At 35.6% G+C, this 24,256-nt stretch overlaps 1 pseudogene; it reads left to right on the forward strand.

Moving 5' to 3' along the window:
* The first annotated feature begins 10,183 nt into the window (after positions 1-10,183).
* LOC114025709 lies at positions 10,184-12,606 on the forward strand (annotated as a pseudogene).
* The last annotated feature ends 11,650 nt before the right edge of the window (positions 12,607-24,256 follow it).

Genomic DNA, 24,256 nt, shown 5'->3' on the forward strand with positions numbered 1-24,256 from the left:
TATTCTCAAGACACCACTGTCTACTGGCCTGAAAATTTCCAATCACAGCAGATGACTTTTTTGGGCAGGAAGTCTTTCCTGATCCCCCAGTTTCTAACCTGTTTGTATTTAACTAAATTATATATATATATATTTGTGTTTATTCTCTTTAGAACTATTTCCTATCTGCTTATATAAGTACTTATTGTACCCTAAATTAGAATATATGTTCTTTGGGATTAGGATTGTATTCTTTGTATTTGTAATACTTCCCCCTCTCCCTGGAATACACTAGGTGCTTAATAAATACTTCTTGATTGATTGGTTGATTTAGTGTGTTAATAGGATTTTTACTGAGCCAGTCTCTAACCTGAGAATGCTCAGAGTCTCACAAAGCAGGCTTAGAGACAGTGCCAGTAATCAAGTAGTTTAATTAATAAATTGCAGAGTAAGGAATGTTCTCCTAGGTGAAGTAAAAGCAGAGGTTATATATATACTTAAATCACAATTGGGGAAAGAGGGGGGAAGGTGGATTACAAACGATCATTTAGTGGTTTCCTACAAGAAACCTGTAAGTCCCACAAAACAATAATTCTGGAGTCAACTCTTTGGGGGTTGTGACCATCTCCCTTGAAGTACAGAACCAGAGTTCTATGACAGGAACAGGTTCTATAATGTTTAATTCACTTCACTTAAGGTCCAGTGATTGTGAGCATTGTCAGAGTTTTGATTAATCAGTTTAAGCTGCATTGTGAGATCTGACTCCCAAGCCAGAGAGACAGCTCTTGAGAAAACTAAATTATTGGTGCGTATATTTATTACACGTATCATATCGATTAACATGAAAATTATAAATTTCCTCCTTTTGGCTAAAAAGGTCAGAATAACTCTTGAAGGCCAATGAGTAATATTCATTTGAAACATGATGTTGAAAAATTTCTTGATTATGAAAAATTGCTATAAAGGGGAAAAAAAGAAAAGGGACATAGTTATCATATAATAGGGGGAAAACTCCCTTAACTCTGTTTGATTCCAGGCATGAGTCGCATCTGATAGTCAATCATGTAGTTACAGAGTGTTAAAACAAGGCACAGGATTAACCAGGTGGGAATTTTCCTTTTCCAGAGAGGAAATAACACAATGGGGAAATAAAGTCAGGAGGATCTTATCTAGGCTGTGTCCTAAATTGTCCTCACAACCTTTCCCAAGAGTAGACATCCACCTTAGCAATCCTCAGACTGCCTCACATACCATTTTCTATTATTGGTTTTGTGGCAGTTCAGACAATTGCTGAAATCAAAGCTCAAAACAAATTACAGTCCAAGGAATTTTTTTTTACCTTAAATAGCAAAATTTTCATTAATCACAACTTAAATTACAACTTAAGGAGATAAGTACAACATAAAAGTGAAAGAAAAAAAGTGAAAAAAAAACCTGCTACTTCTATGAACATTAAGAGATTGAGGGAACAGTTGCAAGGAAAAAAAGGCTTAATTCTTAGAGGGAGTAACTGCAAACCTTAGCCCACATCTGTTTTCTTGGTTTGGTGGTCTACATCAGCTGCCCTCTTCTTCTGATCCTGGGGGTCTTGGGAACAGCTGTCCACCTCAGATGTAGGCTGCTTTGGACCCCTTTTAATCTTTAGGGTCAGGTCACCAGTGGGTTCTGAAATCAAAGTGGATGGTACTGCCATTTTGAAATGGGACAGGTGGATCCAGAACTCCAATCCCTGGAGTTTGGTTGCAGTGGGTATGGTGAGCAGGACTTCAAAGAGGCCTTTCCACCTTGGCTCCAAGGAGTGTTTTCAGAGATGGTGTTTCCAATAGACCCAGTCACTGGGTTGGATCAGGGGCTGAGTTTTGGTTGGAGTTTCTAAAGAATGGGACCATGACACAAACTGGTAAGTCTCTGATATCTTCTGAGCCAACATAATGCAATATTGTAGGATGCAGCCTTTGGCTTCTATGCTTCCCACTCACAGGTACAGTGGCATTGGTCATCCTGTTACTATCTCATAGGGATTGAGCTTATGGGAACCAAATGATCTAGATCTAAGGTTTAATAGGACTAAAAGAAGGGTTTTGGGCTAGGGGATACCTAGCTCCTCAGAGAATTTAGCAAGGGAGGTTTTAAGTATCTCATTAACTCTTTCAACCATTCCTAATGACTGGGGGTGATAGGCATAATGGAGGTGCTGAATAATTGGCCAAGATGAAAGTAGTTTAGCTAATGAAGCTCCTGTGAAATGGGTACCTCTATTACTATGTATCTCTTTGGGAACCTTCCTCTCCCATAATGGAATTATTTTTTCTAAAATAATTTTTTGCTGGCCCAGAGGCTATGGCAGTACAACAGGGAATACTTCCATTCACTGGGAAAACATACAGACCATAACCAAAGCATATTTGTTTCCAAGGGCAGGTGGCAATTGAATAAAGTCGATCTGCCAGGTTTTGAAAAGTGCATCTGGGAGAGGAAACTGGCCATGAGTAGACTGCAGGGGCTTGGGTGCCTTGTGCTTGGGGAAGGTGAGACATCTCAAAGGCAGTGACAGTGACTCTGTGAAAGCTCTCCCACCAATATTTTCAAGCTAGTTCAACTACCTTGTCAGGTCCCCAATGATTGAATGAATGAAGGTGTTCAATCATAGGCAAGGGGATAAGTTATTAGGGAGTACTGTAAATCCATTTGGGCTGACCAATAGTCCAGCAGTCTTATCAAATTTATAGCCCTTCTTTGGAAGTTTATCTTGCTTTGTGATAAGCAATCTTTTCTAAGTAGTGGCTATCTCTTCCTTTTGTTAGGCTAGTAGTCATAGGCAGGCCTTCTGAGCAAGATGAATGTGTTAAGGCTGTGCTTATAGGGACTTGTACCTTAGGAATTTGAGGAGTTAAAGCTGTGATTTTAGCTGCTTAGTCAGCCAAGTCATTTCCACAAGCATGAATGCTGTTTTCTGTACTGTGTCCTGGAATTTTAATTACTGTCTCAGCTTGGGGAAGCAGTAAAAAGTCTAATAGATGGGAAACCTGTTTCTGATTTTTAATGGGCTGTCTAGCATTCCAAAGTCATGTGCCACCACAAATGCATACCTGCTATCAATGTAGATATTAATCTTTTTATCTTTTACTAATTCACAAGCCCTGGCTTGTGAAGCTCAGCATGCAGTGCTGAATGGGCATCAGATTGTGATGAAGCTTCAACTACTTCTGTGGTGGTGATAGTGCCATAACCGGCAACCAAGTCTCCTTCCTCATTTCTGAGGCAAGATCTGTCAGTACACCAGTCAAAGTCTGCTCCCTGTAAGGGAATTCCCTCTTGTGTGAGGAAAGCAAGACATCCAAGTCAATTACACAGTCATGGTACAAAGTCTCATCCTCACTTTCCATCTCAAGTACATAGATGGCAGGATTAAGTGTATTTACACGTTTGATGGTCAGATTAGGTTTGGATAACAGAGTCACTTCAGGGTTGGCTAGCCTGCTAGAGAACAAATGCTGAGTAGGGTGTGAATTTAGGAGGCTTTCAACAGCGTGGGGAACATGTACTGTTAAGGGAGAGTCAAGACAAATGTCCTTAGTGCCAGAGACAAGTACAGCTGTGGCCATTACTGCCCAAAACTAGCCTGTGAGGCCTTTAGCAGCATTGTCCAAAGTTTTTACTATAGTATCCCATGGGATGAAAGTTTCTACCATGTTTTTGTGTCAGCACACGAACTGCATCCCCTCCTTTTTCAGAGATGAATAGATCAAATGGGTGGGTAGGCCTAAAGTTGGTGGTTGTTGGAGGGAAGACTTCAAAGAATCAAAGTAGTTTAAAGAGCCAAGGGCTCAGGTACAGAATCTTTCAGGAGGTCATAAAGGGAAAGGCAATACCTGAAAAGTCAGGAATCCAGAGGCAACAATAGACTGCCAAATCAAGGAAGGCATGGAACTGATACTTGGTGTGGGGTACAGGAAACTGAATGATAGCTTTAACATGGGATGAATCTAGGCAAAGGCCAGAGGCCAAGAGGTGATGTCCTAGGAACTTTACAGAGGGGAGAGCAAACTGGAGTTTGTCTCTAGATACCTCATGCCCTCTTGCTGCTAAACCATTAAGAAGATATGCAGAGTCCTGAACAGAAATATAATGGGATGGGGAACAAAGGAAAAGGTCATCAACATATTGGAGGACAGAATCTTTAAAATCTAATGAGGACAAGTCTTGTTTTAATATCTTTGAGAAATAGGACAGTGACTCAGTGAATTCCTGTGGAAATGGCATAGCTCCCAGGTAAATTGGCTTTCAGGGCAACTAGGATGGAAAAGAAGGCACTACAAAAAAGTGGCCCAGGGTGTTAATAGGTTAAATAAAATGTGGTGCTTTAGGTATTATAACATCATTAACTGCTATCATTAACTCTTTATTATCTCTGAGATGAAATGCAGACTCCTCTGTTTAATACTTAAATTCCATCACAATCTGTTTACAGTCTATCTTTGTAGATTGACTTCCCATGATTCCTCTTCACCTTCACTTATCCTACATTTCAGCCGAGCTAGACAACTCAATCTTTTCCTTACTTTTTCCCTTATTCTGTCTCCCACTTCCAAACTTCTGCATAGGATGTTCATCATGTCTGGAATAATTTCTTTCCCTGCCTTTGACTTTTGGAATACATAGCTCCATGTAAGGCTCAACTCAGGTGCCAACTCCTATATAAGCCCATTGCTAACCCCACCCAGTTGTTCTGTAATGCCCTATCCCGCTACCATTAATTTTTATTTACTTTGTGTATAATTTGCCATTAGTTTATATATAATTATTTGCTTATATTTTGTACTTTTTCTCCTCTGCCCTAGTAGAACATAAGCTACTCCAGGCAGGTACTGTTTTGCTTTTGTCATACAGGAGCATAGCACACTGCCTTATACATAGTAGGTGTTGAGTTAAATCATAATACTGAAGGCTCCCATGTTAACAAATGCTGCAGAAACAAGTAAATTGGTTTCTTTTGTTTCTATGGACAGCCATCTATTAACAGCCCTAATATGTTATTAAACAAGGTGGAAAAAATTATAAAAGTGAGAACTACTTGCTTTTTAAGAGTTTCTTTTTTTTTTATGCCAAAGGAATCAACAAAGTATTAGACAACACTATCCTTTACTTATCTGTGACTTTGGCTATTACTTTCTAATCAGTTATGTTGCATAATATTTTTGTATAGGAAACTTGGTAGAAAGAAATTATTAGTTGTATCAAATTTAGTGCCTGTAGAAAATAATCAGTCTGGATCTCCAATGTCTGAAAATTGGAAGCCTAGATATACAATTAACCTGAGCAAATTAAAATAAAATTAAAATACAATTTTAGAAAATAGATGTATTTTTCAGATTTTTTTTTCTTTTTCTTTTTGGTGGAGGTTGGGCATAGTGGAATTGTACTAAGAAGTTTTCTTGCAAAGCAGTGAAAGATTAAAGTGACTAAATTTGCTGATGCAACATAAAATTTTCTATAAAATATTGAAAACAAAATACATATTTCTCTAGAAGTATCTTATGAAGATGTAATGATGTAAGGATTTTGTGAAATCAATCCTATTAATTAAAGTGGCATATGATGCACAGGACAAAAGTTCCTTTTGTAAACAGAATTACCAGTGTCCTTTTGAAAGATGTATGTGTGTGTGTGTGTGTGTGTGTGTGTGTGTGTGTGTGTGTGTTTACAATCAGATGTTCTGAAGAGAAAAATGCAGGAATTACAGTCTACAGATTTTGAAACTGTTTACTCTTCATTTTATTTCGTTGTCCTGATAGAATCGCCACTACCCTATTGCTTTATCCTCTAGAGCTTAAACTGCTCTATCTAGAGCATTTGGGAGTGTATTAACTATACCAGCTTAACCCTCTTCCAATAACATCTAACTTAAATACTTGGATTCAAGAAAACAAGAATTAAAACTCCCATCACCACTGAGGGATTACATGTAAGGTACAGGATAAAACATGGATTGTAACATTAGAGGCTGCAGATCTGAAAGGGACTTCAGAGACCATCAAGTCCAATTCTTTCATTTGTAGTTGTAGAAACTGCAGCTCAGAGAGGTTAAATGATTTGTACAAAGTCACACAGGTAGCAGTAACCAGCAGAACCAGAATCTGAACTTAACTTCTCAGATTCTGAATTGAATATGCATTCTATCAATCAGACTAAAAAAAGGTTTGATAATACTTTCAAAAATAGAGACACACTAATCCTTTAATTATTCAACCTACTTAAAATGTCCTACTGCCTGATAAAGAAAAATATAGTATGAAAGCATGTCAAAGTTGCCTTGAATAAAATGGGAAGTGATTATTTATGAATCATCTGATTTTTATTTCTTTTTTCTGAGTACAAATCTGTGAGTGTATGTGTATATGTTTGTGTGTGTAGTTCATAGTCTAATCAATTAATTAATAAACACTATTAAAGCTCTTAGCATTAGCCACTGTGCTAAATGTTGGGGATTCAAAGGCAAAAATTAAGCAGTCTCAGCCCTCAAGAAGCTTACATTCTATCAGGGGGAACAATATGTACCCTTACATAGGTTCAGGGGTTCATTATCTAGCTTGTACTATGGGAGAGGGAGAGAACAATTGTTTATTAAGCATCGAATATGTGTCAGGCTAAGCATTTTACAAATATTTTCTCATTTGATAATAATCTGATACAAGATACATAATTTGAAAATTCAATAAACAGATTTTCTAAAAAATATTCCTTATAAACTCTTTCCAAATCTGTTTTCCCCAAGGAAAACAAACAAGAAATAGTAAAGAAAACAATAATAGAATTGTAGTTAATGAACAAATATAGTATAGTATACCTAGATAGGTTGTTGTGATGAGGTCTAGGTTAGGGGTCCTGGAATCCCAAAATCACAACATCCAGGTCTCGCCCGAAAGAATTCGACCCAAGCTTTCTTGCAGCCAAAAACAAGGTTTATTGAAGATTAGCCATATTAGTTAGACTCTTAAGGAATCTGAGCATCTATGGGCTATTGGCTAGATTCTAAGAATCAGAACCTTTTAATGGAGACAAGATGGATCTTACATACAGAAAGACTGTGGGAGGGATCTAGGAGTGGCCAAGTAGTCCATGAAGTAATAGATTTACCAAGGGTGGGAAGTGGCCTGGGGCCATAGGGAGGCAATGGAGGGGAGATTGGGTGTAGCCACAGTGAAAGGCCAGTTGAAGGGATTATAGCCTCAGGTGAACACCAGAGATTTGGCCACGTGGGAAAGTCCAGGGTTTTTTCTTTCTGGGACCCAGATCCCAACCCCATCAGTTGAATACACCAAATGTATTATGATGGGAAATAGCTTGTTACCATGTACATAAATGTATGAAAAAAAAAATTCAGGGATTCTTAAATCATTATAAAGTGATAATAAATCAATGCACTAATATAGAATTAATGTAATCTGTAGTCTCTCATTCTTAATATCAGCATTGATCATTTCTTCTAGAAATGTTTCCTTGAAGGTCTTTTATAACATTTATAACATTTCTCCCATGTAAACTATTGTTGATAATGTACAGCAGATTTCTGATACCTAATATTCCTTTTTACTTTTGGGGTTATGTTCATCTGAAATACTCCTAAGATCACACTGTGTTATGATTTTCAAGCACTTAACATTACTGGGAGAACATTGGTGTTTAAGAGATACTTTTCTTTCTTTCCTTTTTTTTTTATGCCAACATTTTGGTAAACCCCATTTCTCAAATGTGATCAAGCCTGTTCTCCTACTCAATTTTGCCTCTAGCTCAGAGAAACTCTAACATAAATAATAAAACATTTCATTATATCAGCAGGAAAAAAAAGTCACTTCATTCTTATGTGATTCACATCATAATCCTTTCAAATGAGGGTTATCCCTTAGTGCTTTAGCTACAGTGAATATTTAGAATTCCAGGTGAAGTATTGCCAGAAAGACTGGCTATATGAGTGGATCAAACCTTTTGATAGCAGATGTAGATAAACATTTAGATATGTGGCTAGACAGCTTAATTGGGCAAAGAGATGTTTAAAGCTGAAGAGCCAGTCATGCTGTTGTGTTCCGGGCTTTTGGTGTTTGCTGAAGAAAATATGAAGTGTTAGTTACAGTAGTCTGAAGAAGTCACATTCAACATTTTTAATTAGGGGAAGAAAGTGACTGAAGTCTGTATTACTATACTTTTCTCTCTAAAGAATGATGTCTATTTATGATGAGGTTTAGAGGTTTAGGGGTGCTGGAACCCCGAGATTGCAACGCGGGCCCTGCCTGAATGACTTCAACCCAAATCTTCTTCCAGCCAGAGAAAAAGTTTATTAGAGATAAATCATATAGGCCAGACTCTTAAGGAATCTGAACATTAGTGATTAGGGAGGAGCAGCCATGAGAGAGTCTCAGCCTCTTGGGCATGAGAAAGTCTCAGCATTTGAATGGGGGCCAGGGTGGATCTTATATACACTTAAGTAACTTTGGTGGCCAGAGGAGGGAGGGGAAAAGGGTCTAGATGAGAATTCTGATTGGAAGGTCTGAGAGATTGAATAGACAATGGGAACAGATAATGAAGGGAACTGGAAGGAATAATTTGAAAGGCATCTGCATAAAATCAAAAGGTGGGGCTAGGGCTTTCAAAGGGAGATAAGGGGAGTCCATAAGGAACCAAAGACCAGAGTAAAAAATATTTAAGAGTTTTCTGGGACCTGTAGACTGGCAAAAGGGGCAAAGGTCTCGGCTTCTGAAACTGAATGATGAGCCCATACCCCATTATTTACATGTGTGTTATCCAAGCAGGGAGCTGCCAAAGGTGAAAATAGAAATAGACACCAGAATAGAATAGAATTATTAGTGCAAGGTATATTAAAACCATTTAAGAGAAATCACCATTTTTCCTTGTTTTGGTCTGAATCTTTTGGGACATCTTTCTAGTGCTTAGACTCCAAACCCCTTAAGCAAAGCCATAGTTTCATTTTTGATTTGAAATCCCTAAAACTGAGTAAAACAAGTACTCAATAAATTTTTACATATTTGTTGAGTCATGGACTGAATATGAAAGCAGGTTCAACATCAAAAGCTCCGGAGATATAAGACTTTTGAGTACTTGGCCCCATGGTGTGGTGAATAGGTCATAGAGCTCAGTGCTGATTTCAATTTTATTGTTGAATGATCATTATGAATCATAGAGATCATTTTTCTTTTATTAAAACTTTAGCTCTCTGTTTAAAAATGTGAGTTTAAAGTTTTTTTTTTACAATGATTAAAGGCAAAAAGAAAGGTGATAGAAGTTGTAAAGGACATCTGTGAGTGTGTGTGCAAATGGGTGTGTGAAAATGTGGTGGAGAGTATTCCATTTCTATTGTTTTGTTTGCAAAATAGAATGATTTTACTAAAAAAAAAAAAAAAGGAATGACTGTCTGTGTATTTGATAAAGTGTTGTCCAAGGTAGCATTGAAGTTAGGTAATAGAAGACAGAAAAGCCCTTCTTCCAAGGCGCCCCTCAAGGCAAGAGTTTTTAATCTCTTGTTTTTGAAGTCTTCACTCAAACTAAGGAACTCATTTTCAATTATCAGAGAAATAACAATGGGAATCCCTAAACCTGTAGCTTTGGGTTAAGGTACTAAGGCATTGCTTTGTAATCCAGATCTCACAGAAAAATTCCTAAGATGCACTGAACCCTACTTCCCTTCCTTACCCCCAAACTATAATGTGTTTGCATGTGATTGGGATGGTGGGTGTAGAAAGTTATTATTTTTAAATAAATGTTGGGAACGTGGAACACAGAAGGCAGACCAGTTTAACTACTTTTTGGAAACTTTGTGAATTTATGTTGGGGAAAAGAGTGGGTAGGAAAGCTAATAATAATATTCTGGCATTGGTTGTTCAATTCTTAAGATTTCAAATGTTTCTTATGAGAGAGAGAGGGAGATTTAATTCAGGCTTCTTGAAATTCTTGGCTTGGGTGGGGGCACCCAGGCCCAGCATGCCACTGGTCCCCTATGTGCCCCTTCCCCTGTCGCTGGAGCCCCCTGCGGGGTCCTCCTCTCCACCTCTTGGCTCTCAGCCCAGTCAGGGCAGTGCCATGAGCAGGGGGCGGAGCTGACAACCCTGCCCAGGCCTGGCCTGCCTAGCCTTCCCTGCTTCCCACCCCTCACCCAGCCTTTCCATACAGATTTCAACACTAAACTCTTATGATGTCCCTGAATCCAAGAATAGTTGATTTTAATGAAACATGGAACAAACTCCTAATGACAATCAAAGTTGCTGTCATTTTGGATCATGTTGAAAGAGCAACTTGGAAAGAAAGTTTTTCAGACCACTATGCTTTATGTGTGGCCTATCCTGAACCTCTTAGTGAAAGACTTTACACAGAGACTAAAATTTTGTTTGGAAAATCACTTATACCATTTAAACAAGAGAGTTCTGGAGTCTGAAGAACAAGTATAGGTTATATATCATAGGTATTGGGAAGAATATAGCAAAGGGGCAAACCATATGTACTGTTTATACCGTTATCTCAACACAATTTATTAAGAAGAATAAATTGAAGGAAGCTGACCTTCAGTATGGTTATGGTGGTATAGATATGAATGAACCACTCATGGAAATAGGAGAGCTAGCCCTGGATATATGGAGAAAATTGATGGTTGAGCTACTTCAGGCAATCCTTATATGAATGCTCCTCCGAGAAATAAAAAACAATCACTGTGGGGAAGACCCAAATCAAAAAGTAATCCATGGGGTTATTAACTCCTTTGTTCATGTTGAACAGCATAAGAAAAAAAAAAACAACTCGCTTTAAAGTTTTATCAGGAAATTTCTGAGTTGTCTTTTCTGACTGAAATAGGGGAATATTATAAACAAGAAACTTCAAATTTGTTACAAGAAGTAAACAGTTCACAATATATGGAAAAGGTCCTAGGTAGATTAAAAGATGAAGAAATGAGGTGTAGAAAATATTTATATCTAAGTTCATATAGTAAAGTGATTCATGAATATCAGCAGCAAATGGTAGCAGACAATTTACAGTTCCTACGTGCAGAATGTCACAATATTATACAACAAAAGAAAAGAAGTGACATGGCAAATATGTACAACTTGCTTCGTGCTGTGTCAAATGGTTAACCTCATATGATTCAAGAATTACAGAACGATATTCGTGATGAGGGTCTTAGAGCAACTGGTAATCTTTCTCAGGAATATATGGCAACTGAATTTGTAGAATCAGTTTTGGAGGTGCATGGCAAATTTGCTCAACTTATCAACACTGTTTTGAATGGTGATCAACATTTCATGAATGCCCTGGATAAGGCTCTGACATCAGTAGTGAGTGGGATGCCCCTGTGAAGACTTCTCAGTGTAATTAAGGTTTGGGATAAGATTATCCTGAATTTGGAGATAAGTTCATGAGGCAGAATAGGGTAAGTACAGATTTCTATAGTTCCCCCAGTGTTGGGTCAGTAGTTAAAGATTGCCAAGCTGAAACTTTGAAACCCCAGTACATTCAGGTCACCGTGACCTTCCCACAGTGGTGTCTAGCTTGAATGCACATTCTAAATGTTTCATTTTGGTAGCAAACTAAGGTGATTGTTTCTTTGTTATATTGTTTCTTTGTTTTCTGGATATGTATATTGTTTCTTTGTTCTCTGTCTCTGGGAATAGATTCTCCAGCTTAGATTGTAAGCCAAATATTTGATGGTTGGTGGGAGGGGGAATTTTCTCCGTTAGGGTTATTTAAGCTGGCTTTTTGCTTCTGTAATTTGTCTTCTTTCATCTGAAGCACGCTGGTGAGAGAAACACCCAACTCTTGAGAATTGAAATAAACTTTCTGTTCCTATCTCTAAGAGGTTTTTTTTTTTTTTAAGTAGCATCCCACACAGTCATAAACTATAAAGAACCCAAAGCTATTTGTAAAGCACCTGAATTGCTGGCCAAGTGCTATAACACTTGCTTAAAAAATCAGCAAAAGGAATGACTGAAAATGAAGTAGAAGACAAGCTTACGAGCTTCATTACTGTTTTCAAATATATTGATGATTAAGATGTTTTTCAAAAGTTTTATGCCAGAATATTGGCCAACGTTTAGTTCATGGCCTATCTATGTCTATGGATTCTGAAGAAGCCATGATTAATAAATTAAAGCAAGTCTATGGATATGAGTTTACAAGCAAACTCATCTAATGTATACAGACATGAATGTCAGTGCTGATCTCAAGAAAAAATTCAACATTTTTATAAAATATCAGGACACTGTAATTGATTTAGGAATTAGTTTTCAAATATATGTCCTACAGGCTGGTGCATGACCTCTTACTCAGTTTCCTTCCTCTACATTTGCCATCCCTCAGGAACCGGAAAAAAAAAGTGTATAGATGTTTGAATTATTTTATAATCAGCATTTCAGTGGAATGAAGCTTAAATGGTTACATTATCTTTGTACAGGTGAAGTTAAAATGAGTTATTTGTCCAAACCCTATGTAGCCATGGTGATGACATACCAAATGGCAGTACTACTTGCTTTTAACAACAGCAAAACCATCCGTTTCAAAGGGCTTCATGACATCACACAGATGAATGAAAAAGTAATTGGCAAAAGCTATCAATTGGAAGGGAAATAGGGTTCAGTGCATTTTAGGAATTTTTCTGTGAGATCTGGATTATGAAGTGTCTAAGGCATCATTGTAACTCAAGTCCTCCTAAGTTCAAGTCCAGCTCACTAAACAATTAGCTGCCTTTACATGATAAATGCTTATCTCTCATTCATTTAAATTACATACATAAATTTCATACCTGAATTTGTAAAGGAATAGTTAGCTGAATTGCAAAAAGATAGATAAAGTAATGTGATAACTGTAGACTTTAATGTTTCTCTGACAGAAGAGGAATAATTTTAATAGAACTATGAACAAAAAGGAAAATATAGAATTGATCAGCCTAATGGAGAATATAGAGCTGAAAAAAGCTCATGGCATCTTCTGAATGGAATAATAAAGTATATGTGTGTATATGTATACATATGTATATATATATATATATATATATATATATTTCTAAGAAATGAGCAGAATATTAGATTATAAAGGAAACTTCCAACTTTCCTATATCTGAGGGAGCTTCACAATAGTAAAGTATGTATCATATTTGAATTTAGGAGGTTTTTATTCTAGTCATGGATCTGCTATTAAATAAACATTTAAACTTGGAGAGGTCACAGATAAATTGTACGGGCCTCAATTTTTTCATTTGTTAAGTGAAGTGTTGTAAAGTGTTGCACTGAAGGATATCTAAGTTTCTTTTGACCATTAGGTGTTTTTAAATTCCTAGACCAAAAGCCAGGTGTACACATGCTAAAGACAGCATAAAAATGATGTTTAGTGGCAATAAATTAATAAATCAATAAACATTTATTAAGCACTTACTATGTACCAGGTACTAAGAGTGGAGATACAAAAATGTTACAAAGGCAAAGACTGTTCCTGTCATCAAGGAGCTTGCAAATTAAGAACACACTGAATATTATGAGTAACCTTGTCATAAATACAAAAGTGTGTAGCACATATTTGATGTTCCCATCTTGCATAACTCATGATCCTTTTTTCATTTAATTGATGCAAACTTTTAAAATTCTTGTTCAATTGTTTTTCAGTTGTGTTGGACTCTCAGGGACCTTATTTTCTTGGCAAAGATACTAAAGTAGTTTGTCATTTCCTTCGCCAGCTCATTTTACAGATGAGGAAACTGAAGCAAACAGGGTTAAGTGACTTGCCAAGAGTTACACAGCTAATAAGTGTTTAAGGATGGAGTTGAACTTATGAAGTCTTTCTGACTCCAGGCCTGGAGTTCTGCCTGTTACGACACTTAGCTGTCCCCATGGTTCAGACAAACAGCTTTTAAATACTCAGATATTCATAGCAGGAATATCTTAAACATAAAAATTGCTTGAAAAAAACTCCTAAAAGTTATAAAGAGCTTAAATTATCACACCTTCTAGTCTACCTAAGCTGAAATCCAAATTAACTAATTTTATGATTGCAGAGTATCTATGCATTCCTCCTTTATAGAATCGCAATAGGTAATTTTCCAACAAACAAAGTTCGTCTTTACATTCACAAAACAAGTGCGATTTAAATCCAATTGATTATTTGTCCTCCGTATTTTACATAGAGTAATGCTGCTTTTTATAAAATGGGGAACTTGCATCTCCTTTAAAAACAGCAACATACCTCTGTTTCAGATATGAATAAGGAACAATCATTTCAATACCTTGTGTTATCAATCAGGAATGCCTTAAAACTATTTTTCTATCTCTGGAGTTTGATGGAGCTTGAAAATGAGAAACTAAAATATCTTTTCTTCTTCAGCAGAAAGAGATTTGATTATAGTGGAATGAACAGAAAAAGGAAAAAGTTGAGGTGAAAAAACTAAAAGGGGCTACATAGATAGCAAATATATTCATGGTAATCCTGAGTCATATATGTGTGTGTGTGTATAAATATATTATTTATATATATATATATAATATAGATCTATGTATATATAAATGTGTGTATGTGTGTGTGTGTGTGTGTGTGTGTGTATAAAGGTAGATAATAAGAAAGAATACTGGATTGTCCAATAAGAGAAAGAGAAAAATGTGGGATAATAATGAGGAATACTTATCTAGAACTTTCAAGGAAGCTGAAATTGGAGGAGAAAAAAAGATATATCTAAACAACAGACCTTAAAGAATAATAAACAGTATGGTTATTGAGATTCCATTTTATTAAATAGCTCAACTAAGAATATTAAGGATTCTAGCCAAAGGAAGGCAACTGCCAAGTTAAAAGAAAGCAAACAATACTCTAAAAATTTACAAGCTTAACTCCAACTAGAAAAACACACGAAAATTTGATGAATAAAAATGCTATTTTCACTCAAGCAAGCTTAATACTTCTTTATTATTATTGCTATAATGTGTTAAATTGAGCTTTGGTTACTCATCACACAAAACAAAAAAAAACATCTGGAGAAAAAGAGGATTGTGGAAACTATGAATCAAAAATGTCCATTGAATCAAAGATTAGCTATGCAAATGGCATGCCATTATCTTATCACTTCAATTTCATGATTTATACTTAAAATACACCTTTGAATAATCTTTTTTAGGTTTCTTATTGGCACACTGAGTAAAGGGACACTGAAGGTATATGAAAGGTTTATGTGGTATACATGACTATTGAAGTGATCCCAAGTGAATTTATAGAAGCAGTGGAAAAGACTGGAAAAGATACCACATGAAAGTGGTAGAAAGTCTAAACTGAAAAACCCACTGTTTTCATCCCTTGTAAGGGACAGGTCATCCCTCTCCGTATTTGCCTACATGACTGCAGGCCTTATGCACATATGTGTATATCTATATCTATCTATCTATCTACCTATCTATCTATCTATCTATCTGTCATCTATCTATTTCTGTCTTCTACTATATATTAATTCATCAATCTGTCCCTCATATATAATCTGTCTTTATGTATAGATATCTATATTTATCTCTGCTTGTATATATTATATACATATACACATATGTACACACAAATATATGCATACATTTACCAATGTGTCTATATAGTCAAACACACCATATGTTTAAAATTGGACTTGTGATTTCATATATGTAGGGAACTCCCTATATCAATGCAGACTGACTAATGCTCTGTGCTTTGTAGTTTATTTATTTATTATCAATATTATATATTATACATGTATTATTTATTTATTTATTACGATTTATTTATTTATGCTTTCCACCCAGGTTTAGCTTTTTGAGCCAAAAACTATTTCTTCCTTTTCTTTTCCCATCTGTGAGTTCTTCTCATAGCTGATGAATGTAATTCACACTCATTTGTCTGCATATGTTTTACAAGACCACTGATTTCCCATGGGAAACTCCCAATGAATGATCTCCTACTATTGATGGTTTCCTACACTACAATTTGTAATCTAAGAATGTTTCTTAGGAACACTAAAAGATAAAGAAATTTTGTAGTGTCACATAGACAATATGTGTCAAAGGCTTGATTAGTATTCTATCTTCCCGACTTTGAGACCAGCTCTCTTTATCATCTATGTAATGCTGTTTTGCTGCTGTTACGTCATCTCACACAATGATGTGAATAATCAATAGAGAAAGTTCACATATAAGAGTTTCATTTTGAAATGGAATGTTCTAATAATCCAGTTGAGCCTTTCGGTATTGGATAAAGCAGGGACATTTTTGAGCAAAGTTTATGTATTCAGACAACTAGGTGGCCTAGTGGAAAGAGTGCTGGATTTAAATTAAGGAAGATCTGAATTCAAATCCTCCCCCATACACTAACTAGCTTTGAGACCCTGGGCAAGTCATTTAACTTATATCTATCTCAGTTTCCTCATCTGTAGGATTGGAAAAATAACAGCACCTACCACAGATGGTTGATTTAAGGATCAGATAAGATAATATTCTTTAAGTGGTAAACTTTAAAATTCTATATTTGTTGTTATTTAGTTATTTCAGTCATGTCCTACTCTCAGTGCTTCCATTTGGAAGGTTTTTCTTTTTTTTTTGTCTAAGATGCTAGAGTGGTTTTCTAATTTCCTTCTTCAGCTCATTTTGTAGATGAAGAATTGAGCAAACAGGATTAAGTGACTTTCCCAGGGAGCTAGTAAGTGTCTGAGGCCAGATTTGAATGCATGAAATGAAGTTGAGTTTTCCTGACTCTAGGCTTGTCACTTTATCCTCTGTACCACCTAGCTGCTCCCCAAATGCTATACAAATGCTAGCTAATATTATTATTATCCAGGTACTGAGTTAAAATTCCTGTTATCAGTTTTGCAGAAATACATCATCTAAGATTTCCTATATGCTGTTCATCTCCCTTTTTTTCTCTGCAAGTAGATGAACAACTAACGGGGCTCAGTTTAACAGAATAATCACTTGGGACAGTGTGTGGGTCACCACAAAGCATGGCAAAAATTTGAAACTATACCTTGTTAATCCATTGATAAAAAGGTCCTCTTATCCTCAATAATTTTTTTTTTAGTTTTCAAGAAGAAATTTTAGTTTTTGTTTTGCATATAAACACTCAAAACACTAAACTGTTTATACAAAAAATTAAAATATTTTCCATTAGTACTTCTAATTATTTCAATAATTGCAGCTTGCTGTTCTACTGAAAAGTCTTTTCAAGGCAGTATCAGACACATTTTATCTTCTCTTAAGGATATATGAATCATAATATGCACAACCTTAATTAATATATAGTGTTATACATACAATAGTTGGTTAATGATCTTAGATTTGGAAATTAATATTCTGATTTTCCAAATATGCAGATGCAGCTTATTTTTTGCTAATTGTTTTCTGGGATTATAGATAAATTTATAGCTTTTTTTTTCACTTGAATAATGTTCTATAGTTTTAAAGCACTTTCACATGTTTTATCTCATTTGATCCTTAAAATGTTGGAAGCAGGCTCCATGCTTCATATATAAGAAGAGTGAGCTTTTGAGAAATCCTCACTTTTCCAGCATTATTCATCCAGAAAATGACTGATTATACAAGAAACCAAGTCTTCTCTGTCCTTCTTCATTCCCCTTTTCTTTTCTTCAATCTCGGAAAATGAGGTATCCCTGGTTTCATGTAGTATATGACAAAATAGAATAAAGGGTTATCCTGTTCCTACATTACTCACACAATAGATTTGTAAAGGTCATTGAAAAAGGAAGAAATGTTCCAAGAGCAAAATTTATCAGGGAAACTTTAATAATTCAATTCCCACTTGAGATATTGATTAGATGTGTGCCATGGGCAAGTTACTTTAACCTCTCAGTCTCAGTTTTCCCATCTATAAAATGAGAATAATAATATTTACTTTATGAAATCATTGAAAAGATCAAATGAGATAATTAATATGTCTAACATTTTTCAAGGGCAACTATATGGCACAGTGGATAGAGAACTTGGCTTGGAGTCAGGAAGACTCATCTTCCTGAGTTTAAACCTGGCCTCACACACTATTAATTGTGTCAATCTGGTCAAATCACTTGTTTACCTCAGTTTCTTCATCTGTAAAATGAGCTGGAGAAGGAAATAGGAAACCACTCCAGTATCTTTGTCGAGAAAACCCCAAATTAGGTCACAAAGCATCAGAAATGACTGAACACAACAATTTTTCAATCATTAAAGTGCTGTATGTATTAGCGATATTTTATATATATGAGCACATATGTATGCTCATGTATCATATGGACACATTCATGCACATATGTATATTTATTCTTCATTTAAATAAATCAGTGGAAAACTGAGCCACAAATCAATAAAACAACCAGATCAGTAAGGAGTCAATTGACTCAAACAATCTCTTAGTCATAATTCTCCTGTCAAAACAGTTGATGCCTAAATGCATGTGAACTACGACCCCACATACCAGGGAGTAATTTCTTAATTTTTAAAATGTGTAGCAGCACAAGAAAACCATAGTTACTTCTTGAAAGTGATTTGCAGGATATGACAATTCTCCAGAGTGTGCTGTAGAAAACACTGTTGTAAATTTCATTTAAGTTGTAACTAACTCCCCTTTAGAGACCATACCCAGCTGAATGATGGGTGACTAGAAGGATACTCCTGTGGTTTAGTACAAGACTTGTATATGGGAGGTTAACTGTGGAGAAAAATAAATGCAAATGCACAGCAATGCCTTCAGTAGTGAGACAGCTTGAGAGATGAATATAGATGCACAAAAATCAGAATTAGAACTAAATATATACAGTCTAGGAAAAAAAAGATTCAAAGGAAGATTCATGCTCAAATACAATCAATACTTTTGTGGTAGATCATCATTCGAAAAGAATAGGACTAGGAGGAATACTTTAATGGTAATAAACAAAAGCCTATTTACAAGCAGAGTAAAGTTGAAAAAATGTCATCTTTGCCTGGAGTCAAGAAAAGATTATACATCTCTTAATAGTGGTTGTAATGAGTAATATAAACTAATCAGACAACTTCATCCTTCTTGTGTGTTTCAGAATTGTACATTCTACCATAATGAGGACCAGATCAATAATTTCACATAGAAGTCAAGGTCTATGGATCTTTTCTTTTCTTTCTTTTTTTTTTTTTTTGAGAGGAAATTGAAGAAGATGACCCAGAACTAAAATTTGAACACTTTACTGAATACCCCATGAGCAAACTCCTGCAACCAATGCAGATCAGCAGCTGTTCTTCCACATAGACTTAGAGAATTGACGGGGCCACTGAGATGTTAATTATTTTTCCAAGGTAGTAGAGTTAGTAGGTTTCAGAGGCTGGACTTGTAACCAAGTCTTTCTGAATCTGAGGCTGGCACTTTAGCTATAAAATCAAACTGTCCCTCATGTATAAGAAATTTCACTTTTTTGTTTATTTTATTAGCTATTCATTTATTTATTTGTTCACTCATTCATTTTTGGAAGTTTCTCTTTTGTATTTATTTATTTTTCAATTACTTTTTCATTTAATAAGGAGACAGGTCAATGAGTGCTCAGTTCTTATGTATGGATTTGACATTCCTGGTAGGTTATACAAAGCATCTACAATATTCCCTGCTTGGTTTCAGTGGAGCCTTGATGATCCTTCTTTTGACCTTGAGTAACTGAGGGGCTAGTTTTGTGGGGACGAAGAGTCATATAATTGTGTGAAGAACTGGAAGTGAGGGTATTTTATTTTGTTTTGAAGGTAAAGAGAGGTGTTAAGAGTCCTGATCTTGTATTTCATTGGTATAGACAATTTTCAGTGTACAAACTTACTTTACCAGTGCAGTTTAGAAATGCCTCTGTAATCTACAATTTATAAAGATCCATAGAAAGTTTCCTGGGAGCAATGAAAGGTCAGTTGACTTGTGTATAGTCACAGCTCCTATGTCTAAGAGATATTACAAGAGCCCAGGTATTCCTAGCTCCAAGCCCTTCTCTCTATGTATTATTCTATCTTTCTCATTTATTTCTTATTTCTCATTTACAAAAAATCTAATTAACACTCTGTAATTCATATTATTCTGTTCTCCATTCATCCAGTTTACCTTTTCTTTTTTTACTTTTGTTTGTGCTGTTAGTCCATCCAAAAATGACCCTTCCCTTCCTCTACTATGATTATTCATGGTTTTCTTTATAGTTTTTTTTTTTTTTTGGTGTTTAAGGGCTTCAAAACCTTTATACTCACAACTCTGTGAGAGAGATATTATTCATAGGATTTTTTCCACCCTGAAAATTAGGAAATTGAAGCCTAGAGAAGTTAAATGAAGTGCCTGGGGATAACACAGCTAGTAGTGCTGGGATTCAAGTTGCAGGGGTGTTATGGTAAATGTTTAACAGGTAGGAGCTAGGGAGGGAACCAACAAAACAAACAGAAATGTACTTACAACTCTATTTTCGTTTAATCTGCATTAACAACATTTTCTCCACTTTCTTAAGTCTGGATAATCAACAAAGCCAAAAATCAAACATTTATTTTTATTTTGCTGGTTCCAGAGGTGTAAATGCTTACATTTAAAATTTAACAATCAGCTCTTCCAAAATGGTTAGAAGTGACTCCAGCACATCCAGCATAAATTCAGGTCTTTTTATTCCAAGACTAGTCCTCTTTCCATTATACCACACTGGCTTTTTTCACACCACCTCCTAAACTTTTTTCTTCAGGGATTAAATAATGATTCACTTTCTCTGACATATTGGTCTTTGTTGGCATTTATGTAAGTATTTATGCATAAATATTGAATAGGAATAGGCACTGGACTTATTTTATTAGTAGAGGGAACTATAGGTGAAGAAATTCCCTTTACAAATGTAGGTCAGCTTTTTATTTAAAATTTATAAACTTATAAAATTACGCCTAGAGCACTGAGAGGTTAAGTAACTTAGCTAGGGTCACACAGCCAATGTGTGACACAGGCAGAAATATTAACCCCTATCTTATTGGGTTCAATGTTATTCTCTAGCTGCTAGACTGTATAGTCTATTCCATTTTTTGGGGGGTGAGGCAATGGGGTGAAGTGGCTTGCCCAGGGTCACACAGCTAGTAAATGTCAAGTGCCTGAGGCCAGATTTGAACTCAGGTCTCCCTCAATCCAGGGCTGGTGCTCTATCCACTGAATCATCTAGCTGCCCCTATCCCATTATTTTTTTAAATTTGTTTTTGATTACTTACTAAATACCATAATATTTAAACTATATGTTACAAAATAGTAGAAGCAAACATAAGGCAAGGCAATCAGTAAATATTCTAGTTTAGGGTCTTGAATGAGCAGTCATTGAAAGGATTTCACTATAAAATAATAATCCAAAGATATTTTATTTTACTTTTTTAAACTATCCCCAAGGGTACATTTTTAAAAGAAGTCTAAATGTAGTTTAAATTTATTATTTAATAATCATCCCTAAATCCCCATTGGTTTCAATTCAATGGGCATTCATTCAATTAAATTCTACAGCCAATTATTATTATTAGTATAATAATAAGCATAATTATTAACATATCAATATTAATTAATAGCATGATAATAGTTAACATCTATAGATTAGGTTTGTAAAATATTTTACATGTATTATCTTATTTGATCCTCAGACAAACCCTGTGAAGTAGATGCTATTATCCCCATTTTACAGATGAGGAAAATGAGACTGAAGGAGATTATGTGACTTCCCAGGGTCACACAGCTAGTGTTTGAGACAGGATTTGAATCTAACATTGTAGTCACTGTGTAACATACTTCCACATTACTTTTTATTAATTTATTAAATATTATTATTAATTAGTTATAAGGGCCTATCTTTAAGCCCCAAGCACTAGTGGCACTGTCAATACAAAGACAAAAATTTAAAAAATAAAAAAAGACTCTGCCATTAGAAGTTGACATAGTTCTGGTTGAGCTCATACTCTGTTTGATGGTAGTGAAAATATGACCAGTTACAATAGGTAATAGGCAGGTAAAAATGATTATTGACACACCCTGGGGCTCTAACAAGTGAATGAAGTCTCTGGGAGATGATGGAATAAGATTGATGAATTTGCTTTGAATGAAAAAAAATGAGTTTCTCAAGCCCTAACAGCAAATGTTTATATGGGTTCTGATATTTCCAAAGAGGCCATTGTTGTGCATAGTGATATGTCTTAAGAATAAAATAATGGGTGAATCTTAGGCATGTCATTGTGGGTGTGAAGAGAACTGATTGCTATAAAGACTTGAAGAGCAGAAAACTATGGATTTTCAAAAGGGGAACATGCTGACAGAATACTCTTTTACTGAAATAGTAAATTCCTCTGCAGAAGTGGAAGGCAGAATATTATAACACACGTAGCACTTATGTTGAAATCAGAGGATCTGGCATTTTGACATTTTGTCTCAGACACTACTTGTATGATCAGCCTCCCTGTTAATTAACTCATTTGTAAAATTCAGAGCTGGAGTAGCTATCCTCTGAAGTCCCCTCCAGTTCTCAATCTATGTTCCAGTGCAAGTGCTTTACCTCCATGATACATGGGAGATGGTCTTGAATAGTAGAAAAAATTGAATCAGTAGTTCCATCTTGTCCAAACCTGTTTGGACTTCAAACACGTCATAACTTTTTGTGGCCTCAGTTGCCTCTTTGATAAAGGGAATTGGATTAAATAATCTCCAATGTTCTTTCCATTCATAAAGATCCTGTGGTTCTATGATGTGAGGTCAGTAGGACAGACACTCTATATATTGTGTGTGTCTGTATGTGTGTATATGTGTGTGCTTATGTATGTTGGGTGGAGAAGAGAGAGGAAACAGAAAGGCTTCTTGAGCAGTTCATTTGTTAGAGAGGAAGAATACTTACTGCATCACTTTTTGATTATTTCACGTAACATAATAGTTAAGAAAACTTTCATCCTTTACAGGCATTATCAGTCTTCTATATAGTCATGACAGACAAGTTATTTCAAAGGCAAATACAACTTATAATTGGTTATTATGGGCAGAATAAGAGTTAAAGGAATGGAGTCTTTTCATAGGGGGTAAAATAATTCAGTTCTCACGTGTTTTCATGATTATGCATCGGTTCTTTGAAATTATTTTTTCCCTTATAGTGTTAGAGTTAGTTATAGTGTAGGAATGATTAAGCATAGAAACAATGTAGAAAACACTGACAAGAATCAGTCTGTTTTGCTTATGCTTGCATTTCCTGGATCCATCAATTGGGCAATCATTCAATAAGTATTTATTAGGGACTTACATGCCCCATGTCTTGATGTAGTTGTATATAGGCTATTAGATAATGCTGGAGTCCTCTATTTTTTTTATTGAGTTTTCAATTTTTTTTTCAAACAAACAAAAGCCACTTTAACCACTAACCAATTTAATTCCTTTTAAAAATTAATTCACTTTGTAAATTTAGTATGGATGAAATTTTAGCTCAAAAACAATTAAAGGGATTAGAATAGTTTTAGTGATTTCGAATACTGCCCTAGGTAAGGAGCTAAAAGAAATTGGTTGAAGTTTGTTCTTCCACATCCATGAAGCCATTTAGTGTCCCTTTTTCAATATGTACATCATTTCCTAGTTCCCAACAATTTTCATTTCCTTCTGCTCTCAACAGGCATTACTACTCACTGATCATCACTATTCTCCATTACTGTTCTCCTCAGCTCTCCTTCCTGAAGCTCTCAGCAGCTGCTGCTCATTTGTCATTCAGTCCCATTCACTATCCTCCTCAGCCTCACTTCCTCACCTTGAGTGGTTGCTGTTTCCAGACTCATTTTTGTCATCTTGAGTTCATATTCTGCCAGCAAGAGTCTGTATTGTCAATCCATTTGTTTTTCAGAGTTTTGCACTTATTTATTTCTTCAAAGGACAAATTTCAAGTATGTTTGCAGCTCAAAAACAGGCCTCCATTATATTTAAGCTTTCTTCTGCACACGTTTCTCAAAGCCTAAGGCTTTATTTTTGAGAATTTTTCAGAATGATTTATAATTGCAAATGCAATCATCATTCAAACATTACATATATTTCTATTTCCCCCCTCTCTCCTCTAACACCTGTGTAGCATATCTTCTGCCTGACTCAACAGTTTCAGTGGATCCAAGAGAACTCCCAACTCTTCCTAATTGCTATTCAAATTTGGAGGCAGCATGAACTAGTGGGAAAGAGTACTGGATATGAGTCAGAGAACCTGAATCCAATCCTACCTTTTTCACTTTTTGCTACCCAGGCTTAGTTTCCTTCTCTGTAAAATGAGGAGTTTCTAATAGAT

Source organism: Vombatus ursinus, unplaced genomic scaffold (genome assembly GCF_900497805.2).
Source record: "Vombatus ursinus unplaced genomic scaffold, bare-nosed wombat genome assembly UNPS02014832.1, whole genome shotgun sequence".
Classification (NCBI taxonomy): Eukaryota; Metazoa; Chordata; class Mammalia; order Diprotodontia; family Vombatidae; genus Vombatus; species Vombatus ursinus.